Raw genomic sequence first — 20,952 nt, forward strand, 5'->3', positions numbered from 1 at the left:
GAACACACTAGGGAAGAGTTTTCCATAAAGAAAATACATACTTAACTAGGAAAATAATTGCATTGGGTCTGGCTGAGATGGAGGTAACTTTCCCCATAACAGCCTTCACAGTGCTGTGCTTTGTATTGGTAGCTAGGAAAAGTGTGTTGACTACTGCTGAGCAGTGCTCCCACAGCATCAAGGCTGTCTCTCCAACCTTCCCTCACCACCTGTAGGCTGTGGGTGGGCAAGATCTTGGGAGGGGGCATAACCAGGACAGCTGACCCAGAGTGACCAAAGGAATATTCCATACCATATGACATCTGCTCAGATATAAAAGCTAAGAGAAAGGAGGAGGAAAGGAGGGCATTCATTATTTATGACATTTGTCATCCAGAACAACTGCTATGCATACTGAAGCCCTGCTTTCTGGGAAGTGGCTGGACATCACCTGCTGATAGGAAGCAGAGAATAACATCTTTTGGTTTCCTTTGCTTCTGCACACAAACCTTTGCTTTTACTTCATTAAACTGCCTTTATCTTAACCAACATGGTTTCTTCCATCTTATTTTCTCCCCCCCTTCTGAGGAGGGGAGTGATAGAGCAGCTTTGTGGGCACCTGGCATCCAGCCAAGGTCAAACCACCACAATTTTTGCAACAGAAATAGTTATTTGATCTTAACACTTACCAGACCAGAAGTCTGATATGTCTTTCAGTTGTGCTTCTTAGGGTAAGAGGTCATAATCTAGTAAAGTTAGTTTTTACATTTAAATGTGATGAATACAGGTTTAGAAAAAGATTAATTTATGTTTTTTTAAAGGGGGGGTCAAGTTAAGGTGTAGATAGGTAAATATTTTTTTTTCCAGAAATCACCATAATGGCAACTTAGTATGCTTTAGAACAAGTCAATAAACATTACTGAAAAAGTAAAATGAAGAAATAAGCTTGAGAAGTGACTGACAACATCTGGGGAAAGTAATATCACCTTAAGAAGCAGCACCAGTAGTAGACATCAATTTGGTAGGTAATGCTATACTTTACAACCTAGTCAGCATAGTAATCTTAAAACAGAATAGTTACCCATGTTCCCTATATTCATTACTTGTCCTGACCTAAGAGTAATCTGGGGAAAACAAAAAACCCACGAAGCAATACAGTGGATAGAATTAAAAAGCCTTTGAGGTACACATTCAGAAGGAATTGTCATCTTAATAGGCTATGCCCAAAGTTACATCGGGAACTTGGGATTCAGGACTACCTCTAAACCACCAGGAAGACTCTGAGAACAGGAGGAGAGACCAACCAGTGACCTTAAACATAGCAACATATTTTATTAGAGCACTTTCATCCTAAAGCATTTCCAAACTTGCAGATACAGTCTTACACTTAAGCAGACATATAAGCTCCCCAGAACTCTGACACTAAGTCAAACAAACCAAAAACTCCAAAAAGGAATATTAAGACTAGCCAGGTTACCACACACCACTGATCACTCCCAGGAAATGGAACTGCAGGGATTTGAATACAAGGCACTTCAATTAAAGTGGCTAGCACTGTTAGTACAAGGGGACTATCAGCTACAATGTGGTCAAAGAATAGGATCTGTATACAGCTATGCCAGAAGAAGTGAGTGAAAATAAAGAGATTACTTCAAAGATGACAAATGGACTCAACAGTTGGTCACACTGATAACAGTGTGCTCACTATAAATGGCTACTGTAAGTCATCCATATAAAAACAAATGGAATACTATTGGTAAACAAACAGACAAAGAGATAGCTCTCTGTTCAAACTACCACCTGCAATCAAAGGCCTGAAGCTCAGCAGCTTATCTGCATGTTAAGCATTGTTGAAATCCATAGAGCTAATTAAGCTCTATCTACTCTTACCACTATTTGGAGATGCAAACCTTGAATAGCACAGAAGAGCATTCAACAATAACATTAAAAAGAGAGACACTAAAAACTAACCTTTGCAGAAAAAGACTATAAAAATCTACCTGTAAATGTTTATAGTGTCAGTAATGCTTATTTTACAGGTAGATCTTTAAGAAAGTCCCATCATAAAAGATAACAATACATCTCAACCACCTTGCAATAATTGCAAACTATTGCAATTAGGTAATATTTAAATCTAATATAAAGACCACAGTTAATGACAACAATTTGTAATGGTCCCACAACCTGCTGAAATACATACAATAAAGTTTCCAAGCAAATTAAACAAGACCTCACATAACATGGATTGACAGCAGTTTTACAACATACATTACACAACGGAAATATAAAAAGGTAATCTCCAATTTTAGAAACATTCTCAACTTCTCTGATAGGTGGTGAATTGATTTGGCTAAATTATGCATGCCATCACCAAATTCACATTTTAGATTAAGACAAAGTTAAAACCAACACCTGTCAAATAGTGAAAACAGTAATAAGTACTGAATATTATTCAATTAAATAATTTCACCATTACTTGAAAATTACTTTAGTGATCCCAGGCCCTATTTTCACTGTTCATCGATAAAATACAAATTATTTAACAACAGTTAAGAGTAACTGAGCACTGCACAAATCCACAGAAATATCAAGTTACAGCCTTTTGCTCAGACTTTTCCATCTATAAGTATTACAGTTGGCTTAGGAGCCATGACATGAATACAGAATCCAAAATGCAATTTGGATGACTCCACTCAAGTTTTACATTGTGGTAAACTCAATACTATATTTTCTCCTCCAGTTAATCAACTGGATTAATGGGGATGAGAAAAGCAGGAGAAAAACCAACAAACAGGTTTAAATAATTGTTTAATATATGATACTTAATTCTAGCATTAAAATGCAGTAACTACTCTCTCAGTAAAAAACTATGATTATGCTATGCCAGTGCTTCTCCACTAGAAGCTTCCAAAGCAAAGTAGCCAAAGATTTAGGACACTGTTTTAGAGCACTACTCTGATAGAAGTCACAGCTATCAATGTGTACATGCTTTGATTAGAGACTGTGTTTTTAAATATAATCTTTGAAAAATGAAATATTTACTATGAGTTACAGTAACACACATGTTTAGAAAGCAATAGAAAGCATAACATCCTTGGCACCTTGAGCATTCATCCTTAAATTAAAACCTAGACATGCCGTTCTCCAGCAGATCATTTTAGATATGCCTAAGAAATGTTATTTTGTGGGTGGTTTTTTTTTAAAAAAAAAAAAAAACAAGCAATAAGATATATTAAGATATATGCTATTTTCATTGAAGCTACACGGGGGTACTCTGAATAACTGAGGTTGGGAGGTGCTGAACTGAACATTTGTCTTTTGTTAGGAGAGGTCAGAAACACGCTGTCTTGTAGCTCAGTATCGCGCTTCAGTTCACGATGCCATACCTTTTCTAAGAAAAAGCGCTCCTTTTTAAGAACAACAAACAACTTCCTTTTGTGCCATTGTCATCACAAGGGCAAATTGATCGCAGACAGAAAACTAGCAACACAAAGAGACCCGGCAAGCGTTAATTCCAGTTTTATAGCCTGTGATCTGCAAACTATTTAAAATACTAGCAAGGAAATACAGAGAAAGCCAAGAAACCCCCAAAAACCTATACTACGTGTTTTCACTACACAATGCCTATTCTAGCGTAACTAGTTCAGGTCTTTTTAATAAGTCTGTGCCGAGTTGATACCTTATACTGAACTACATCCTAAAATGAAAGAAACGGCGCTAGTTCATTTTACAAGCATAATACAGTATTTCACCTCCGCCAGAGCTTTGGTGCACCAGCCCCCTCCCTCAAAGATAAGCGCACCCTAATCAAGCCTCTCTCCGCAGGGCTCAGCCAATTCTCCCCCTCCCTCCCTCCCTCTAGGCCTTGTTAAGTTCCCAACCCCCATCTGATTTTAGGTTTCATTTTGTTGTAAACAGCAAAACGGAAGGAGAAAGCCTCCAAAGCGAGGATCCTTACCCTTGAAATCCCGCCATGCACGCAATAAGGAGGGTGAATTGTTTTTTTGGGTTTTTTTTTGTTTGGGTTTTTGTTTGTTTTTTTTTTAGCGGGAGATGAAGGGGAAGAAACAAAAGCCTAAATGGAGGAGAGGCTAAGCGGCGGAGACAGAGGGAGCAGGGCGAGCGTCAGCCATATTGTATGTGTTGGTCCAGTATTTACAAACCTGCAGCTGCGTTTTGAGTCTGGGAGAGAGGAGAAAGAAGGGAGGGGAGGGAGGAGAGAGGAAATCGAGGGAGGAGGGGAAAGCGGCGGCAGCAGCAGCAGACAAAGGAGCGTGTACACACACAGGCACTCACTCTGGGTGTCCCAGACAGCAGCAATGGCGTGTGCAACCCCAGCGCTGCCAGCTCGGCGCGTTAGCAGCTCTCCCAGCTCCAGCATTTGGCTACTGCAGCGCGGCCAAACCCTGCCACCACCTTCATATCCGCTCCACCCTATTTTCTCGGAGAGGGAGGGCGGGGGCGAACGGATGACAGGACAGAGACTTACCTCCCCCAACGTGCACTATCGACAGAGAGCTTTTTCTGCTGGGAGCCCCTCGGCGGGCCCCAACCCACAGTACAATAGCTCCACAGAGAGGAAGGGGGGATACGCAGCTGCGACCCCTCCCCTCCAGCAAGAGACAGTGGGGCGGGGGTAGGGAGAAGGTAGATAGCGAGAAGGACAGTGCCAAAAGAAGGCAGCAGTCCCCTGGAGCCCAGAAAAGTGAGGGGTGCCAAGGAGCCAGGGCGCTACGTGAAAAAGGAAGACGGAAACAGCAACACGAGCCCAAGGGCCCCCACTCTCACCCGCCTCCCGCGATTTCCGGGCGGACCTCTGAGGCTGGCAGTAAAGAAGAAAAGGTAACAGAGACGGAACACCACAAGTACATAAATAACATCAGCCTCGAAGGAGGGGAGGGAAAGCTAAGGAGCAACGGCTTCAAGTCCATCCCACAGCGACTCCCTCCGGCTCTACCCGATACTAGGCTAGGCTAAGCCAGGCCAAGGGCGGCGCGACAGGCTGAGTCGTGCCCGTCCCATCCCCCCCCATTAGCTACTCGCTTACCTGCTGGGGGGGATGGGCGCCTGGGAGTGCCAGGAGAACGGCGTAGAAGCGTTAGCGCTGCAATCGCACCAATCCTCCTGTCTCACTAGGCTACTCAGATTCTCTGCGGCAGCAGTAAGGACAGCTGCTCCCCTTGTCTCGTTTGTCCCACTCCGCCGTCACCACTGCTGCCTCCTGTTCGCCTCTGCCACATTTGGATCCTACTCTCCGTACACGAGCTCTACCGCCATGATAGAGGACTCCTCACCTTCCTGCCAAATAGTGAGCTATCCGCATCGAGACGTTCAAAACACAGGGCCGGACACCGCCCTCCTCCCCTCCACCAACGCGCAGGCGCACTGCAAATTCCGAACTGCGACAGGAGGGCAGGAAGCAAACCTCCACCTAGTCCACCACTACTTGCTAGCGCGCAGGCGCTGCTGCTGCTGTCTCCCAACGCTCCGTCGGCGGTCGTAGTGGAGGGTAGTGTGGGCTCATCTGCAGATTGCTCGTCTGCTGTTTGTTAGCCCTTCTCCAAACGCAGGCCACTAGGCCCTGGGGCGGTGAACGTCCACCTTTCTCCGCCCACCCAGCGCGGTGGGTCCAGTGCTGCTTCATGAGGTGGCAACAATGCTTTATAGCAGTGGCACTGCTTCCCTAAAGAGGCCTTGGGAGCCAGCGGCTCTCTGCTGCCTCCTCACCATCATAGGAAAGAAAAATCAGTTATGGATATCCTGTGTTACAAATTCGGCCGTGCTGACTGAAGAGAGAGGCTAGGACGCAAAGTATAGAATTACGAAAGTAAATATTTATTCATGTGCATAAGACGTCTCAGGTAAACTGGGTGCACCCAAGGGATTTTTCAGTAGGGGTTTTATACTTTGCACTACAAAGGTATGATATGAATAATCCAATTACCTATGAATGCATATTTCTAATTAGATAATCAGAAACATGGTACAGCATAGCAACATAAATATATTTTTTAAATCTTGCAGCATTGTTATCTGTCAGCATCCTTGTGGTTTATCTGTTAATCCAGATGTTTGTCATCAACTTCTGCAAAGTTATTAAGCATCAGCAATTCATGGTTCTCTTTGTTGATTAACTGAAAGCTCTATATCTAAGATAATTTTTGTGAGAACAGAGGTTTCCTTACTTGTCCTTAACAGGGGTCTTGGGTTTCCAGATAATGATGTAGCAATTATACACTAATAATGTTCTTAGTTCCTAATGACTGTGTGGTCTCAATTTATATCAGTGTTGTGGTTTAACCCCAGCCAGCAACTAAGTACCATGCAGCCACTTGCTCCCTCACTCCCCTTACCCACCCTCCAGCGAGGTGGGGAAGAGACACAGGGGAAAGGTAAAACTCATGGGCTGAGATAAGAACAGTTTAATAATTGAAGAAAAAACAATAATAATTGTAATGAAGAGAGGGAGAGAGAGGAACAAAATCCAAGGGAAAGAAACCCCAAAAACAAGTGATGCACAATACAGTTGCTCACCACCTGCTGACCAATGTCCAGCCAGTCCCTGAGCAGCAATCAGTGGCACCTAGCCCACTCCCCCCAGTTTATATACTGAGCATGATGTTCTAGGGTATGGAATATCCCTTTGGCTCATTCAGGTCACCTGTCCTGGCTGTGCTCCCTCCCAGCTTCTGTGCACCTGCTCACTGGCAGAGCATGGGAAGCTTGAAAAGTCCTTGACTTAGGATAAGCACTACTTAGCAACAACTAAAAACATCAGTGTGTTATCAACATTATTATCATCCTAAAGCCAGAACAGCACTGTACCAGCTATTAGGAAGAAAATTAACTTTATCCCAGCCAAAACTAGGACAATCACACCTACTAGAAATGAAAAAAAATTTAGAGAAAATGGAAAAAATAAGATGTGCTGTCACCAAATCATAGTCTATCACATTTGTTTACAGTTTTCAAGGATATAACTTCAAGAGCTGTTCATAGCTTCAGATTGACAAAGAACAAAATGGAAAACATCAATAAGTAAGATTATATTCTTCTCTGTCCAATCAAGTAATTGGTTCAAAAATCAAAACAGGTGAACAGCTGAGGCACAGGGTTTTTTTTCAAAGTATACCTTGACAGGTATAGCATGACATATGACATTTTTCTGTTACATTGTAAGACAAAAACTTCAATGCATCAAGACAGCCATGAATAATTGTTTGAGTCAAGAAGAGTTTGATTCAAGGCAATCATATTGTGAAGCCAAATTGTAACTTAACCTAATTAATAATTAAAAAAAAGGAAAAGTTTCAGGTTAAGTGCTGTTGTCACCTGATGCTATGGAAACAGGTTCTTTTAGGGATCTTTGGCAAAATGATGACATCACTAATTTGTAGTTTCAATTAAAACTTTATTTTTTAAACAGAAATTTATGATTAGCATAGCTTAGAATCTTATGATCAGAGTAGCACAGGATTTTTAATATGCAGAATCACATAGCACAATTTTACAAGTAGTGTAGCACAGAATTGTATAGCACGGTTTAGTTTATGGTTTCTAATCACTCACGCTGGTTTTCAGGACATACTGTTCCCAACCCAGTGGCTGGAGGTAAAAGGCTCCCACTAGCTCCAGTAGCTGGCACCACAGGCCAGGGGTGCTTACATTCCCAGTCGACTCCAGTAGCTGTCACCAAATTCACTCACACTAGTCACCCAAGTAGCTGGTACTGTGTTTACAATCTGCAAGACCCTCCCTGGATTGAGAAAGCTACGTCTCCTCCAACTACTGATGCTAGGACCCCCACTAGCTGACACCATAGGTTGCAGGGTGCCTACATCCCCAGTGTGACACACACACACACACACCCTCACCAGTAGCTGGCACTTAGTCCTTGCAGCACACATACACATAGGATAGAGAGTGAGATTACGCAGAGTGAGAGTTAAGAAAAGATATAATAAGAAAATATAAGAAGCTAGGACAGAATATGGTGATCAGGCACAGGGCTAAGCCAGACAAGCCTACTAACCAACACCATTTTACACACAACTGGCCTGGTTTACACCTGCCTACTCCTCCCTTTGTAAACTCATAGAATATCCTGAGTTGGAAGGAACCCACAAGTATCATCGAGCATCAACATACAGGTATGCTGGCCAGGAAAGGAAAACTAAAGAAAATGTATCCCACCAATACATAGGACAGGAGAGCTGGTGAAAGCTAACATGGAGAAGGCTGAGGTACTCAATTTTTTTGCCCCAGTTTTCAATGGTAAACTCTCTTCCCACATCTCTCGAGTCCCTGAACTTCAGGACAGGGACTGGGGGAATGAAGTCCCTCCCATTGTAGGAGAAATTCTGGTTTGAGACCACCTGAGGAACCTGAGCATACACAAGTTCATCGGATCTGACAAGATGCATCCCAGGATCCTGAGGGAATTGACTCATGCAGTTGCCAAGCCACTCTCCACCATAATTCAAAAGTCGTGGCAGTCAGGCAAAGTCCCCAGTGACTGGAAAAAGGGAAACATCACACCCATTTTGAAAAAGGGTAATAAGGAGGACGCTGGGAACCACTGATCAGTCAGCCTCACCTCTGTTCACAGTAAGATCATGGAACAGATCCTCCTGGAAGACACATCAAAACATGTGAAAGGCAGAGAGGTGATTAGAGAAAGCCAGCATGGCTTCATCAAGGGCAAATCATGCCTGACTAGTCTAGTGGCCTTTACGATGGAGCGACTGCATCAGTGGACAAGGGAAGAGCAACTGATGTCATATACCTGGACTCCTGTAAGGCCTTTGATATGGTCCCCCACAACATTCTTACCTCTAAATTGGAGAGCGCTGGGCTTAACAGATGGACTGTTAGATAGATAAGGAATTGGCTAATGGCTGCATCCGAAGAGTTATAATCAACAGCTCAATGTCCAAGTGGAAACCAGTAGTGAGTGGTGTCCCTCAAGGGTCTGTACTGGGACCAATACTATTTAATATCTTCATCAATGACATAAACAGTGGGATTTAGTGCACCCTCAGCAAGTTTGACTGCACCACTCAGCTTGGTGCCATCTGCAATTCGCTTGAGGGAAGGGGTGCCATCCAGAGGGACCTTGACAGGCTGGAGAAGTGGGCACATGAGAACCCCATGAAGTTCAACAAGACCAAGTGCAAGGTCCTGCACCTGGGTCAGGGCAATCCCCAGTATCAATACAGACTGGGGGATGAAGGGATTGAGAGCAGCCCTGCTGAGAAGGACTTGGTGGTACTGGTGGATGAAAAATAGGACATGAGCTGGCAGTATGCACTTGCAGCCCAGAAAGCCAATTGTATCCCAGGCTGCATCAAAAGAAGTGTGGCCAGCAAGCAGGTTGAGGGAGGCGATTCTGCCCCCCTACTTGACTCTCGTGAGACCCCACCTGGAGTCCTGTGTCCAGCTCTGGGGTCCCCAGTACAAAAAAAGGACACGGACCTGTTGGAACAAGTCCAGAGGAGGGCCACAAAAAAAGCTCAGAGGGCTGGAACACCTCTCCTATGAGGTAAGGCTGAGAGAGTTGGTGGTGTTCAGCTTCGAAAAAAGGCGGCTCTGGGAAGACCTTCCAGTACTCAAAGGAGGCTTATAATAAAGGTGGAGAGAGACATTTTAGTAGGGCCTGTAGTGATAGAAGGGTAATGACTTGAAACTAATAGAAGGTAGTTTTAGACTAAATATTATGAAGAAATTCTTTACTGTGAGGTTGGTGAGATACTGGACCAGGTTGCCCAGAGAAGTTGTGGATACCCCCTCCTTGGGAAGTGTTCAAGGTCAGCTTGGACAGGGCTTTGAGCATATAGTGAAAGACTAAATGATCTTCAAAGGTCCCTTCCAACCCAACCCATTTGTAGGAGACCAACTGGAAGCTAAGGGCTGGTAATCCCCTAGAACAAAGGGCTGTTTCCCAGAAGGGTATGGACAATGGCAGGAGACAAAACTTGATAAGGGAACAGGGGATGGAACCCCCCTGTGCCTGTCTGAGATATGTCTCAAACTTGACAGACTGATAAGAGAGAACATCCTGCTGAAGGCTGGATGATTGCCCAAGAAGCAGTAGAGTCAGCAGATATCAACTCAATTCAAGACCAAAAAGACTTGCCCCCACACACTTGTAAGGGGCATGTGTGCTAATTTGCATAGCAAGCATGGCTAATTTAAATAAGAGGTGGTCCACATTGAAGGATAAGAATAAAAGAGGAAGGCAAGTGCCATTGAGGAGAATAAGAGAAGAAAAACTTCTGGATGAGCACTCCTATGGACCATAGACCCCCATTGGCTGGGCCAACACTAGAACCTGGACTGGTGATCTCTCTCTCTCTTCTTCTTTTACCTTTTCCTAGTAAGTAACGCAAGGCATAAAACTTTGTACGTATGGCAAGTGATAAGCATTTCTGCTACCTAATTATTTACCAATGAGCCTAGCTATGGAATAAAAGTCTTTGTTCACCTGTGGACCTCCGATGTTGTGTATACCCTATTACAATCAAGGGAATCAGTGAGTCTCAGTCACTCCTCCCTCCTTCTTGGTGGGACAGGACACCATTCTCTGATTCTGTGAGGTCCTGACTCCACACAAGGCAGCTTAGAAGTTAAACCATATCTCCAAGAGCATTGTCCAAACACTTCTTGAACACCAACAGGCTTGTCTCCATGACTACTTCCCTGGGGAGCTTGTTCCAGTGCTTGATCAGCCCCCCAGTGAAGAATGTTTTCCTAATATCCAGTCTGAACTTTCCCTGAACTTGAAACCATTCCCTTGTCACCAGACACCAGAGATATCAGCAGCTCCCTCTCTGCTCCCCCCTTGAGGAAGTTTTAGACAGCAATGAGGTCACCCCTCAGTCTCCTCTCAAAGATGAACAAACCTAGTATCCTCAGCTGCTCCTCATAAGTCACAGCCTCTAGTCCTTTCACCATCTTTCTTGCCTGCCTTTGGGTGCATTCTAATATTTTTCTATCCTTCTTACATTGTGGAGCTCAGAACTGCACACAGTACTCAAGGTGAGGCTGCACCCAATGCTGAGTATAGTGGGACAATCACTTCTTTTAAATGGTTTAGCTATACTATGCTTAATGCACCTCAGGATGTGGTTGGCCCTTTTAGCTGCCAGGGCACACTGTTGACTCATATTGAGCTTACCATCAACCAAAACCCCCAGATCCCTTTCTTCAGGGCTGCACTCCAGCCTCTTGTTCCCCCAGTCTATACGTACATCCAGGATTACACTATCTCAGGTGCAGAATCTGACATTTGTCCTTTATAAATTTCATACATTTGGTGATTGCTCAGAGCCCTAATCATCAAGATCTCTCTGTAAGGCCTCCATACATTCAAGGGAATCAACAACTTCTCCTAATTTAGTATCAGCAGCAAACTTGCTTAGTGTGCACTCAATTCCTGTGTCCAGGTCACTGATAAAAGCATTGACGAGAACAGACCCTAAAATTGAGCCCTGGGGAACACCACTAGTGACTGGCCACCAGCAAGATGTTACCCCATTTACTACAACTCTGAGCCCAACCCTTCAGCCAATTGTCCACCTGTTGTATTGTGTACACGTCTAGCTGTATGCTGGGCTGGGCATTTTTTCCAGCAGGATACTGTGAGAGACAGCATCAAAAGCTTTGTTAAAATCTCCCCAAAAATGACAACCACTGCCTTCCCCTTGTCCACTTGGTGGGTAACCTTATTGTAAAAGAATATTAAGTTACTTAAGCAAGACTATCCCTTCATGAATCCATGTTGGCTATGACCGATGACTGCATTATCTTTCAAGTGTTTTTCAGTAACTCCCAGAATAACCTTCTCCATAATTTTTCCAGGCACTGAAGTGAGACTGACAGGCTTATAATTACCAGGGTATTCTTTCTTGCCCTTCTTGAAAATGGAAACAACACTTGCTAGCTTCCAGTTGACTGGGAACTCTTCAGTTTCCCAAGACCTTTGATAAATAACTGAGAGAGGACTTGCAATAACATCAGCCAATTTTTTCAGTATCTTGTGATGAAACCCATTAGGCTCCATAGACTAACATGCATTCAGTTGCAGCAGCAAATCCCATACAAGTTCAAAGTTGACTAGAAGCTTATCATTCCCCCCATCATGGTTCTCCAGCCTGGGGCTCCAGGGCCCATCACTGGTGTTAAAGACAGAGGTGAAGAAGGCATTAAATGTCTCTGCTTTATCTTAATCCCTATTGGTGAGGTGACCAACCTCATCAAGTAATGGACCAATGTTTTCTTTAGTGCTCCTTTTGCTGTTAACATAATTAAAAAAAGCTTTTCTTGTTATTCACTGCAGTACTAGCCAGCTTCAACACTAGTTGAGCTTTGGTCATACAAATTTTCTCCCTACAGTAGTGAACAGCACCTCTGTAGTCCTCCTGGGTAGCCTGACCTTGCTTCCAAAGTCCATATGCTTTCTTTTTCCACTTAAGTTCCAAAAGGAGATCCTTGTTCAGCCAAGCTGGCATTCTACCCCAATTGCTCAACTTTCAACACACAGGAATTGCCTGCTCCTGTGCTCTTAAAAAATGACCAGCATTTAAGGACCCCAACACCCTTAAAAGCAGATTAATAGGAGACCTTATTAACTGGTTCCTTGAACAGCCTAAAGTCTGCTCCTCCAAAATCCAGGGTAGCAGCTCTGCTGACAGTTTTTCCCTCATATCACCAAAGATTTTCAACTCCACCCTTTCACAATCACTGTGGCCAACACAGCCACCAACCATCACTTCAGCCATAAAACCCTCTCTGTTTACTGTTGCAGTTTAACCCCAGCCAGCAACCAAGCACCACACAGCCACTTACCCACTCCTCCTCACCCAGAGGGATGGGGATGAGAATCAGAAAGGAATGTAAAACTGAGGGGCTGAGATAAGAACAATTTAATAGGTAAAGCAAAAGCCACACACACACAAGCAAAGCAAAACAAGGAATTCATTCAGCACTTCCCATGGGCAGGCAGGCGTTCAGCCATCCCCAGGAAAGCAGGGCTCCATCAGGCGTAACGGTTACTTGGGAAGACAAATGCCGTAATGCCAGATGTCCCCCCCTTCCTTCTTCTTCCCCCAGTTTATATACTCAGCATGATGTCATATGGTATGGAATACCTCCTTGGCTAGCTTGGGTCAGCTGTCCTGGCTGTGTCCCCTCCCAATTTCCTGTGCCCCCCCAGCCCTCTGGCTGGCAGGGCCCAGAAAACTGAAAAAGTCCTTGATTAAGTATAAACATTACCCAGAAACAAATAAAAAAAAAAATTAGTGTCCTTGTTACAGCACTCTCCAACCTAGCCAGCTGCTACAAGATCTTTTACCATCACATACCAACATACTCTTTATGCCAGTCCCCTCCTCCTCCTCCTCCTCCTCCTCCTCCTCCTCCTCCTCAGAACACACAGCAAGATTACATGCTGTGCTATTGCCATAAATTATTTTTATAATGTCACTGTTTGTAGTGAACTAGTCAAAACAGAGAATGTACTAGTATAGTAGCTGTACTAGACAGTCTGTACACATTTGGAGTAGAACACACTACAATTTCTAACAATCTTAACTTTTGTACTAGATATGGAACGTGGTGTCTCTGCCACTCATCCATCTGTCAACATGCAGCAGTGGGAAAAGCAGTGAAGTATCAAGCAGAGAGGTATAGTTCCTACTGAGTACACTACAGTAGTGTCCTTTCCTCTCCTCTATGACATGCTATTATATTACCTGAACACAAGGAGCACAAAGTAACTTTAGCCAATAATTTCTATATGCTCTTTCATTATTTAATAGTTTTCCATATAAAAAAAACCCAAAGATTTTTTCCTCTGAGGGAAGATAAAACAAAACATTGCACTGTCTGTTCTTCTGTTAAACGTCACCAAACTAGTCAAATGCAGAAAATATACTATAGTTCTACTTAACCTGCTTCCACTTCTACTTTCATTCTACTTACCTAAGCTGCTGAGTACTACTTCCTGCCAAACACTGACATCACGTTTGGATCATTAAGCTCCTACCAATCTTCCAGGGCAATTATCTGAGAAATAAAGTTGTTATTTTTATGTGGTCGCCAAGATGTTTTGAAATTGGTCTTACAGTTCTTTTTATTACTATTGACTGATTTGTCAAAAAGAACACAAACAGATAAACACAGCTCCCTTACTAATTCTCATTCAGCTAAATATCTATAAGCCGTTAGGGACATGTAAAAGTTACAAATTTGTAGATGGAGAAGACTTATTGTGAAAATTTTAAACAATTTCTGCAGCTTGAACAATTTTTATTCTAAATATGTGATCCTTTCACATACCAAATCAGACACCTAACAATTAGTCTTAATGAAGAGATCTGTGATCTAATATCATCTACTGTAATTATTTATTTTTACCAAAACCAGAACCAGTAACAGTCAGAACTCTTCTAGGACTACTGTGTATGCTGTCTATGAAAGAACATATCAATTCCTCAACTGCTATTTTTCCAGAACTGTACACCAGACAAAGAAACAGGCACACTTTGTTGTCTTCTACTCTGTGGAATTATATGCTGTTTAATTTACTATAATTGTACAAAATGGATGTAGAACTGTTCCATTCTGACTTATCAGTGTTTTATTCTCATTTACACTTGCTTTGTATAGGTGGAAATAGCAGAAGCTACAGAAGGGAGAAAGAGAAATCAGATCTTTAATGAATGTACAGAAATCTATAGCTGATGCCCTCCATGTTGAAACACCACAGATGGTAAGGTTAGTTTTTAAACCAGTGTGCTTTCCTTCACCACATTAAAAAATACTGCAGTAGTATTTTGAACTCTTTGGATGTCTGTTGGCCACAGTAACTTGCTACTACAGACAGAAACCGGATCACAGATGTCCTATTGCTAAATTTTAAATCTAACTCCTGGGTTGGACTCCACACTATAAATTACTAAAACAGTCAGAAAAAACTTTTCATTTTCATGTTACTTTCCATTCAGGATTCTATTCTCCAGACAACTATTCAGACTCTTCTGTTCCATTACATGTGACTCCCTTAAAGCACAAGTGCTCTACCTAAAGGACTAGCTACTTCAGTGGGTATCACTATTAATTAAGGACACATGGAAGGAAATGAAGGAGCCAAAAAGCAGCCTTCTTGTACGGAAATATCACCAGAATACAAGGACATGGGTGATAAAAGAGGAAAAATCAGAAATGGGTAACAGGAAATGTTTGCAGCTGAGAGGAACAATCAAGTGCCTCTTGTTCAAGCATATAAAGAGGCTGAATAACTCAAAAATCAGTCTCAAACAGATGAAAAAATTTGGGCAATGATCTCAAAGTTTCAAAAGTAATGGGTAGAGAAAACCAAAAATATTAACATAGATGAGCCTTCAAAAAACTATAAAAGATGCGTTCTATTTTCTTTTTATATACTCTAACTTCATTGAACAAGGAATAAGTCATAAAGCTATCAAACTGAAGTGAGCTAGAGTAAGTGAAAACTAGGAAGTTTTATAAATAAAGATGGACAGGGCTTAGTAAAAAACTACATGGTTAACCTAGTGACTGATTTGTAACCAAGTGCTTTTCCACTCAGCAGTAGCTTAATTTTTGCTCCAAACCTACTACATTTCTGCTCAATGCAACAAGAAAGCATGCTAAGAACAGATGACTGATTTCTGATAACTTTTAGCTAATTTCAAATTCTGGTTACTAGTCACTGGCCTTCACAAGTGAGATTCTGCCACCATATCACTACAGGAGGACCTCTGAAAGAGACTGTAATTTAAAGATACAGAAATTGTAATGCCTCAGTTCCTTATCATACAGAGAGGACTAAGCTCTCACCATAGTTCTATTATCTTCATTTCCAGTTCCCCCAACTCCTCCATCTGCATTGAGACAGCCTGTACTGCACTCTTGAACTCTTCTGTAGGAATGACTATTGGGTCTACCAGGAATACCTGTCATGTTTAATACAATCCATTGGCAGCAATTATTGAAAGCATGTATATCCAAACAACACAATCTCCATCTTTTCAGTAAAAACTATAAAAAGTAACATTTCTACTTCTAATCCTAGCAGAGTATAAAAAGATAAAATGAGAAAATGTGAATACATCTATTTACTGAGGAAAAAAATAAAACTAACTGAGAATGTTTGGCAGACAGTGGCTTAGATTCACAAACAAATATTTAGTTATCCGTAACTGACAAGTAAAGTTTTGCTCAAGGGCCTGGGATCACTTGATGGGTAATGCAGGAGGATGGGGAAGTTCGATGTGTGCCTCAAGGAAGGGTATTTGATTTGTGGTGAAAACAGCTAATAAATTAAGTGATGTTAATTGTTACATAATATTGAATATTGACACTGGTGGCAGCAGCAGGATTCAAACCAATGTCCCTGGAGAGACTGGATACTTATTAGTACTGGATTCCTTGTGGCACCCATCTCTACCATTTTAGATTTGAAGATTTGAACCTGACTGTTCTTCAACTGCCACACCAATGAAGAATTACTTTGGTGAAACCAGATCAGCGCAGCTGTAATAGGATTAGAACTGGCTTCAACATGCAACACTACAACACCTCATACCATCTCCCCTGCCCAGAAAGACAGTTAGATGGAGCCCAACATCATGGACTAAATGAACACAATGGCCTTTAGAGGGACGATCCATAGACTAAGGAAATTATATCTGTGTATTTATGTTAAAGGATAGGAGAGTTTATTATGCGTGGTACTTAATTACCAGCCAGGGTTAAACCACGACAACCACTCGCTCACTCCCCCTTCACCCAGAGGGATGGGGAGGAGAGTTGGAAAGGAATGTAAAACTCGAGGGTTGAGATAAGAACAATTTTAGAATTGAAACAGAATAAAGTGAAAGAACAATAACAACAACGATGACAATCACAGTTATAATGAAAAGGGGGAGGGAAAGAATAACATCCAGAGGGAAAGGAATAAACACACACGTGGTGCACAGTGCAACTTCTCACCACCTGCTGACAAATGCCCAGCCAGTCCTTGAGCAACGATCTGCCTGCTCCGGCCAACCCCCAGGTATATATACCAAGCATGACGTCCCATGGTATGGAATACCTCTTTGGATAGTTGGGGTCAGCTGTCCTGGCTGTGTCCCCTCCCAGTTCCTTGTGCCTCTCCACCTTCTCTCTGGCAGGGCCTGAGAAACTGAAAAGTCTCACATCAAAGCCAAAACACAGCACCATACTAGCTCCTAAGAAGATAATTAACTCCATCCCAGCTGAAACCAGGACAGTGGTACATAATTACCAGCCAGGGTTAAACCATGACATTGACCTTTGTGACTCATGCTTTTTCCTCTCTCCTCTCTCTGACTGCTGCATAGCATTTTACCCTTTCTTAAATATGTATTCACAGAGATGCTATCAACTTTGCTGAATGACTCAACGTTGCCCAGCAGTGGGTCCATTATGGAGTTGGCTGGAACTGGCTCTGTCTAGCACAGGGGCAGCCCCTAGTCTCTTCTCACAGAGGCCACCCCTGCAGCCCTCTGCTACCAAACCTTGCCATGTAAGCCAAATACAGTTACTATTACAAGGAAAAGTTTATCCTGTGACCACATGATATGTGCAGCACAGTACAGGTCTGCATATAGTCAGGTCAACTGTTATGTGGATCATTAACTCCTTGATGTACAGTAGTCTTCCAGATAGGACCACTACAGTAACTCAGACTTATTTGTGTCTCCATTGTTAAATTTCCTACCCCATGCAGTAGAGAGCCCAAATTTCCCCTGGTTATTGTTCTCCTGTTAATGTAGAAGTAGATGCTCTTGTTTTCAACCTTGACATTCCTTGCCACTTTCAACTCTAACTGAGCTTTGGCTTTCCTAACACCATCCCTGCATGTCTAGGCAATGTTTCTATATTTTACCTTTGTAGTTTATCCTTTGCTTCTACCTCCTGTACACATCCTTTTTGCATTGAAGCTCAGTGACCTGGTTTCAGCCGGGACAGAATTAGTTTTCTTCCTAGTATCTTGGACAGTGCTGGTTTGGATTTAGCATAAGAATAATGTTGATAATGCACTGATGTTTAGTTGTTGCTAAGTAGTTTTTCTGCTAAGTCAAGGACTTTTCAGCTTTTCAGGCCCTGCTAGTGAGAGGGCTGGAGAGGCACAAGAAATTGGGAGGGGACATAGCCAGGACAGGTGACACAAAATGGCCAAAGGGATATTCCATATTGGATTGAACCTGTAAAATGTAAGCTTTTCAATGTCTGCCTTTGTCAGTCCTTGAGGATTGGCTTCTCTTAGACATTCTGCCAAATTCAGCAGTGCCTAAAAGCCAAGGAATTTGGATTTTTTTAACATTCATTTCTCAAAAAATCTGCAGATCTACCAGAAGTGATTTCTTCTGCCATGTCGCTATCTCACCAGGTAACACAACCCATCTCTCCATCAATACACGTTTAGTCTTGCTTCTCTCTCTCTCTCCAACTTCAAGCACTATGGAAAGATGTCTTTCAAAGTTTGATCATTGATGAATCCTTCTGAACTACGTAAGATAGTATCTTTGGGATTTCCAAATATCCATGACCTAACTGTTAATCACTCCTGCAGCTGTATTCACAGCTTGATACATGTTTTGCTTTGGAACAAAAAAACCTTCCCCCATACAGTAGTGTGAGTAACCAGAAGAAAATGTTGACAAAGTTGCTTTCTAGGAATATGCAATGAGCCTAACTCTATGTGGCCAAGAGTTTAAAGGGACAACTTTTGATTCCCATTCCACTTCTTCGGCTAACTGAATTGAGAAGTGGAGATTTTATGCTGAACCTTTGGAAACAAAGGCATGATATCAAACTGAATAGAGACACTTTCTAATTAAATGTACTTGTTCATACAGGTAGAACACTGTACCTAAGAGCTCCTTATGTAAATAATTTCTGATTTCTCATGAGGGGCTCCAGAAAAGAATTAGTATCAACTTGATAGAGAACTGAAGCACAGAAGTTAAGAGGTTTGATGAAAGATGCAGAGTACAGATACTCAAATAGCTCAAAACCTCTAGCCCAAAATGTCAGCTACAATACAATGCTTCTTTTAACTATCACAAGAAGCATTATAGAGAGCTTGTCATTACACTGTAAATGCTACACAACAGCATAAATATACAGCTCTGAGCAGAATCAAGGAGAAATAGATCATAAGGAGGGGTAGGCAGCAGCTGAGGTTTTCTGAACAGAATCTGATGGAAATCCAACAGCCTGAGAAGCAGCAAGGACAAGAGTTGGGATCAGCTCTCAATTATCTAAGACACCACTGTAATTTTATTTCAAAATATGTGACTTGCTGTACTCTCCTTATTGTCAAGAGAAAATATATATTGATTCTTGCCAACATCACATTTACCTGAATCCATCCTATAATGTTAACACTAATCTGTAAAGTTAGCAAGGTGAGTAAAAAGCACTAAGTTATAGCATATTCAAATTAGGATATTTATGCACAATATTTCAAAATCAAGCAAAAGGCCAAAAGAAGAGTCACTTCTTGAATGGAAAGTTGAGGAATTTAACCATTGCTACTCTGAAAGGATAGTTTCTAGGGGAAGGCAAAAGATAAAAAATAAGAGTGTTTATAACATCCAGTGTTAGAAACTAGTATGAAAAAAATGTTTCTAGATTGTCTTCATAAACATTACATTTATTTAATCCCATTTTTGTCTTTGAAAAGCAAAAGACCATTTAAGTTCATGTAATGAGTTAACCTTTGCTTCTCATGAATTTGTACTTCACACACCAACCTCATAGTTTTCTACCTCTCCATCTTCCATGTCCAACTCAAAACTGAAAGCAGGTCCAACTGCAGGTGGCACTGGAAACACTGATCTGCCAGAACAAACAACAGTAAGACTTAACATCTTCCTGAAGGAAAACATGCAAACATATAGCAGAGACAGAGTTATGTTATTGATCCTTTTTAAATCAACAAATTCTAAGAATCAGTAAAATGGTTAAATTTGAAATTAAGAATTAAAATTCAAAGTAAAGGAGTCAAAGGAAAGCTATTTACGCCACTTTTTGACACTTGCTGTACTGCATTTTTAAATTGCATGTATGTTGCTATGACAACTCATACTTACAGTAAGGCTCAGTGTTATTACAGGAATGAATCTCTTGATAGTCTGCATCAAAGAGTTAATATTAATATTGAACAGAGTTTATGGTTTAAAATTTTACTTATTTAAATAGATAGAATATTAGCAGAGATAAATAACCCAAGTTCACTTAGCTACCCAATATAAAAGCACTCAAGCACTGGAATGGAATGGAATGGAATGGAATAGAATAGAATAGAATAGAATAGAATAGAATAGAATAGAATAGAATAGAATAGAATAGAATAGAATAGAATAGTTCAGTTGGAAGGGACCCACAATGATCATCTAGTCCAACTGCCTGACCACTTCAGGGCTGACCAAAAGTTAAAGAATGTTATTAAGGGCATTGTTCAAATGCCTCTTAAACACTGACAGGGATGGGGCATCAACCGCCTCTCTAGGAAGTCTGTTCCTGTGTTTGACCACCGTCTTGGTAAAGCTACTGAGATACTGAGAAGATAATTAACTCTATCCCAGTCAAAACCAAGACAAATAGTTCCTAATGTCAAGTCTCAACCTCCTCTGATGTAACTTTGAGCCATTCCCATGCGTCCTGTCACTGGATACCAGGGAGAAGAGATTAGCAGCTCACTCTCCCTCCTCAGGAAGCTGTAGTGAGCAATGAGGTTGCCCCTCAGTCTCCTTTTCAATAATACACATAACAAAGATAATTACAATATAGTACTGGGCCAACTTCTACACTGACAGCAGACCCAACTATACATTCCCATATAACATGGATTTGGCCAGAGAAGAACCTCTTCCGATATAAAGGCAAGAGCACACCATTTCTTTATTTTTTCTTTTAAGT

At 41.9% G+C, this 20,952-nt stretch overlaps 1 protein-coding gene across 12 annotated transcripts in view; it reads right to left on the minus strand.

Moving 5' to 3' along the window:
- LOC119140802 (spindlin-Z) overlaps positions 1 to 20,952 on the minus strand; it is a 314,042-nt gene that overhangs the window by 88,614 nt on the left and 204,476 nt on the right. For 3 of the 12 annotated variants that reach the window (XM_037372422.1, XM_037372424.1, XM_037372423.1), the window contains exon 1: positions 5,027 to 5,677. The exons of 1 other annotated variant lie outside the window; for it this stretch is intronic. The gene's annotated coding sequence lies outside the window, so the exon portion shown is untranslated. 8 more of the 12 variants (XM_037372420.1, XM_037372419.1, XM_037372426.1 and 5 more) reach the window with 6 other exon arrangements.

This window comes from Falco rusticolus, chromosome W (genome assembly GCF_015220075.1).
Source record: "Falco rusticolus isolate bFalRus1 chromosome W, bFalRus1.pri, whole genome shotgun sequence".
In the NCBI taxonomy this organism is placed as follows: Eukaryota; Metazoa; Chordata; class Aves; order Falconiformes; family Falconidae; genus Falco; species Falco rusticolus.